Genomic DNA, 6,000 nt, shown 5'->3' with positions numbered 1-6,000 from the left:
CTTGTTGATATATATTTTAAACTAACTATAATATTTATTTCAACTTGGATTAGAATGTATCCTTGTTGAATTTAAAATTACTTAAATATATATACTATAATTTAATTATATTCACCAACTGTACTATCTATTTCTCAACCTTCGTTGAAGTGTCTTTTTTTATGTTTTGGGGTGTTTTTTTTTTATGTGTAACCAAATATCATAAAATATGGACAGAAACAGTGTATGTACTAAACAATTGCGTGCCTAATAAAATATTCACGTAGATTCTTAAAATTTTCTTAAGAAAGAAAACTAAATTCGCTGCCACCAGTGTAAAGATTGTTGCCAATCTTTAATTTCAAAACAATATCTTTGGTTTCTGGATATTAAATAATGACTAAACAACTTTTAAAAGTATAAGAGATTATTATTATCAATAATAATAAATACAGGTTAATGCAATACAATAGATCAAAACGTTTGAATGAGTTTTTTTGTGTATGCAAAATTACCTCTTGGAATCTTTGAAGATCTGTTTAAATTCGTTTCGTTATAAGAAAGATCCGGTTTATATAAACCTAAGCACGCCTTATCCTTGCGTGTAATAATATAGTCCGTTGCCGGTCAAGGTTAAATGTGTTTATAAAAGTTATCGAGAATGTAAACATAGAATTATACTGAAGGAATGGACAATTTCATCCGACTTTACGCCAAATTACGAATATAAAGCAGGTAAAATACAGTAACTAATGAAATGTAGTATTAATAACAACTGGAAAACAATTGATGTTTCCCGAATGCCACATGTTGGCGGAATTTCGTAACGCAAAATAGGAAACTGTCAATTTTGCCGGGAACAATATTTTCGGCTAAACAAAACTATGAAACTATAATTAACGTTCATAACACCAAGCAAGGGAGATAAACAATAAGTCAATGACGCGTTTCGATGATTTTACTTTAGTGAATAACATTTTTCAAATAAAAATTTCCAAACGTTTTATTCATTGAAAGAGAAGATATGTATCAAAAGATTTCAAATATAAATAATTTGTGTGCTAGGCATCTGCTGTTAACAGAAAATCAATATCGAAGTTGACCTACTTTCAATGCATTGCACTGTTGTATATGCGGACGGTGAACGCATTCAATCTATTTTTTCTAGACAAATATGGCATACATCGATGTAATACTATGGTTTTGTCACTTTTATTAATGGATAACAAAGTTTCCAAAATTTCACCATATTCCGTGTATATGGACTTATCACTTTTTATTTGATTTGCCTGATTCTTACACGGACCTGTACTTAAGCAGCCGAACACTTGGCGCACAAAAAAAAAACAACAAAAAAACAAAAAAAAAAACCCCAAAAAAACCCCACCCGATTACTGAAGGATATTGAAGGTAACAACGGTACAGTTAGTGTTTCTACGTTGATATTTTGCAGAGAACATGCAGAGGAGGTTATTAAAGCTTACTGCGGTGACCACTGTAAGTCTTTATGCGCATTATGTGCCACTTTATCGCACAGGAAATGTGATGACGTAATCACAATCGAGAAGGCAGTTTCAGGCATAAAAATATCACCAAAACAAGGATTGTCATCGGAACTTAAAGAAACGAGAAAACAGCCGTTCGATTTATTATAGAACAGAAAAAACAATTTGACTGATTTTGAAAAAGAGGTCGAAGTCATTCTAACTAAAGTTTCATATCATAAAGGATAACATTGTTTTACTAAATGAAACTGAGGGAATCAAATTGAAAAATAGAAACTTTCGGAAAAGTCAACAGATATTAAAGTCTAAAAAGTACTATCGCCAACTGGATTACGTTAGTTTATTTCTGTCTACAACATGGGTCCGAACTTAAGTGTTTACTGGAAATTGACAAATTAATGAAAAACAAAAGTAAAAGTCGGTGGTCCATTTTCTATTTATAAGTTATTGGTGAAACTAACAATATATCCATGCTTCTAGAACCTAATGATATAGCTGAAGAATTTTCAAAAAGAGTTGCACTGATAGGTGTTGATAAAGTAATTGAAACCGACTTAAGTTGTCCGAAATTATTGTAATGGAAACCAGTAAATTTTCACATGGGAAATATCAATTTAGTAAAAGTAATCGACCTAACTTGAAATTATTTCTATTTAAGTGGCATTTTTATGAACAATGACCTTATCTTCACGCACCATAAGTTATCGAAAGTGTTGAAATATAACAACAACGGATGATGTCTCACAGATCTGAGTTTACCAGACAAACCTTTTAACATAGTTCATTGACTGACACCACGGCTGCTGTGTCAATAAATAATAAAAGCTTGTTCGTTGTTGATATACAGACAATGACACTGTGTCGTAAAATAGACGTTTTAAATAATGTTAATGGATTTTGCAATGTCAATGGGGAATTTACATCTGCACAGACGGGAAATCGGTATTTAAAATGGCAAATAATGCGAAAGTCTTTACTTACAAAAGCGATATTTTTTCAAATCCGAGAGGTATAGACATAGACCGAGATGGAAATGCTTATATATATGGGAATGGTACAAGTAATTTACACCAACTGGATAAGGATGGTAAGCTGGTAAAAATTATTCCAGTCGGTAGTATAGGAATAAAAAGACCATATGTTTAACGTTTCAAGAAAAACAGCAACCAGTTCCTTGTTATATGCTATTAAACTGGCAAAGTGTTTATATGCGAAATCGATTGAACACTGCATTGTTAACTTTTTACGTTTACTAACGTTATATCATATTGTGTAATTCATGAGAAAAGAAAAAAAACCGTGTCTTGTCAAATGGACTATAACATACTTCTGTGAATTTGATATTCAAGCTTCAATAAAGTATTGCATATTTACCCGCAGTTTGAACTTCAATGACGCAAGATTGACCCAGTGAATTATCTTAATATTATGCTTTCTGTTGATCAAAATGGAAATGACACTTTACTCACGATGTAATCAGAAAAAGTTAAATCACAATAATAATGAACTCTGAAGGAATTTTGAAACGGAATGTCCCTAATCAAATGGCAAAATCAAAAGCTCAAACACATCAAACAAATAGATAACAACTTTAATATACCTGTCTTTGTACAAGCATTGTTTTATCATCTTTATTTTAAGAGCTTTCTCCGACTAAATTTTTCATGCTTGTCCGAAATCTATGCAACGTTTGGTTTTTAATTGTTTGTTTGATGCTTAATGTGTGACCTTTGTGTTTTTTAGATAGCAGACAATGAAATAAAGAGGTTTTTTTTTTCGTTCGTTCAAAGCGCTTTCTGGATGAAAACGAATGAGGAACGCTCAAAACAACAATGTCAAAGCATTAAAATTAATCCAGAAACTCGGACTTAAACAATAATCGACCCTGTCCTTGTGAACGACATTAATACTTCATTAATTTCGCGCGTCTAAAGCGTTTTGTTCTGTATTCACTAAGTGGTATGCCATTTTAAATCATAATGACCCTAGAGTGGGGTGCTCATTTTCGCCATATCTTTCCATGTTTTCTACAGTTTATGTTCAGGTCTATATGTTTTTGAAGTATACTGATATTTCTATATGAAGATAACCTCAAATGCAAAACATGTTTATTTGAAAATAATCATCTGTAAAGTTAAATGATTAAAGGGTGTTTGAAATTTCCTGATATTTTGTCCATGGAGGACACATATTCGCCGTTTTTACACATCTTTTTAAAACCAAATAACTACAGCTTTATATAGTATTTATCAAATAGATTTCATTATAGATGAACAGCCGACATTTCAAAGGTGTAAAAACAGAATTTTGGGCCAATCAATCAAACGAAATTACGAAGAAAAATTCTTTGAAAAACCTGTTTTCTTTCTGTTTTTCGGCCCTTTTGAAGTTTTTACACCCCAAAATCAGGAAACGGCGAAATTGTGTCCCCGGCGAAAATGAGCCCCCCTCACTCTATTGAATTTACGTTATTTGCCCATTCGCTGCAAAACGAGACATATACATGTATCCAAGGTCACCGACATGTCCTTTATTAAACTGTTTATTGCTTCGGAAACTCGTCAGAAAAAAACATAACAGATGTCGACAACAATTGTTAAGCATTGCCCATAGCTTACCGGACAGCGCGAACGGATATCAAACGGATTTATTTTTCAATCCGTTCATGGCCATCCTTTTATTGGATTCTTAAGCTTTACAAGAACCCTTATAAGGAAAGGTATATTGCACGTTCTTCCAAGTGTTCCAATTAATCCCTTTCTTAAGTTCTTACTGCTATATTCACTGCAGTCAAAGAAGGACTTCAGAAATATTCCGAAACGGCAAATTCAAGAAGTGGTGTTAATCAGATGTGGATACTAAAAAAATCAAAAATTCAAAAGAGTTATTGGTGAATTTACAACCTCAAGCATTAAAATATTGTACCAACATTAAAGCCTTTGATTTTCCCACCCTTTTGCCACTTTATACCATTACTCCACATACTCAACTTAAAGCTCGACTGAAAGAACTCGTCAGCTTATTTTGTTTTAACAAAAAGGGTACTCCACGTTTAAATATCTAGTTTTAGGCAGGAATTAAGCTTACTTTGTGAAAAATCATTCAGAGTCAAGAAAAATATACACTGAAGAGGAATCACTGCAATGCTGGACTTTTTAATTGAGAACATATTTGTTGAATTTGGAAGTTTGATCTTCTATCATACTATTGGAATCCCTGATTGCGCTCCTCTACTTGCAAATTTGTTTTTTTTATTCCTGTGAAGCAGAATAAATTCAAGGGCTTGTACAGAAAGGAGGAAAGAAATGAGCCCATTCTTTAATTTCACTTTTCGGTATATTGATGATGTACTGTCTAATAATAATAATAGATTCAATAAATATAGTAAGATGTGGTGTGAGTACCAATGAGACACACTCTCCATCCAAATAACAGTTTATAAAAGTAAAACATTATAGGTTAATATACGGCCTTCAACACGGAGCCTTGGCTCACACCGAACAACAAGATATAAAGGGCCCAAAAATTAATAGTGTAAAACCATTCAAACGGGAATACCAACGATCTTATCTATATAAAAAATGACCACTTACATTTAATATATCCAAGTGAACTTGAAATTACAGATACTACCGATACAGATAAATCTGTTTCATATTTAGACCTTTTTTCTCGAATTGGTTACTGATGGTAGGTTAAATACCAAAATTGATGACAAACGCGATGATTTTAATTTTCCTACAGTCAACCTTCAATTTCTGTGTAGCAAAATCCCAGCGGCTCCAGTATATGGAGTATATGTGCCTGAATTGAGTCTAGAGCTAGCTAAAAGTACGCAGATTTTGTTGAACGAGGATTACAGCTATCTCAAAAGTTGTTTAGACAGAGCTATGAATCAAACAAATTAAGATCATCACTCAAGAAATTTTACGGTAGCTATCTTGGGCTGATTTGCCATTATGACAAAAGTGTGTCAGAAATCATACCTAATATTCTTCCTCAATCATAATAACCTTCTATCATCACCAAACTGAACAAAGAAATAACACGACGGGTGTCGTATACGGTGCAGGAAATGCTTACCCTTTCCGGAGAACCTGATTTCAATCCCGTGTTTTGGTGGAGTTCGTGTTGTTTCTTATTTATTATTTGTAACTGTTGAGGGAAATGTCTTTTGGTTTTATCAGTCTTTGTTGACTTCTTGGTTTTGATTGTTATTGTCTTCGATGTTTAAGAATTGTCGCCTTCAATTTTTCGCTTAACTCGTTCATCTGTTTTATCCGGAACGCATCCATTATGTATACGTTTAATAGTTACTCGTTCGTTTGATGTTCATTCAACATCCGTCCTGTCCGACACCTTTTCGATTCTCGTACTTAAATAAATAAAATATGTCGGAAACTTAATATTGTGATGTTTATCTGTCTATGATGAGTTCATAACAATTCCTACACAGGAATGGAAAATCAATAAACAGTAAAACGACCGGATAAAATATACACAATCGATTGTGCAT

Source organism: Mytilus trossulus, chromosome 12 (assembly GCF_036588685.1).
Source record: "Mytilus trossulus isolate FHL-02 chromosome 12, PNRI_Mtr1.1.1.hap1, whole genome shotgun sequence".
NCBI lineage: Eukaryota > Metazoa > Mollusca > Bivalvia > Mytilida > Mytilidae > Mytilus > Mytilus trossulus.
This window is presented reverse-complemented; position numbering follows the sequence as displayed.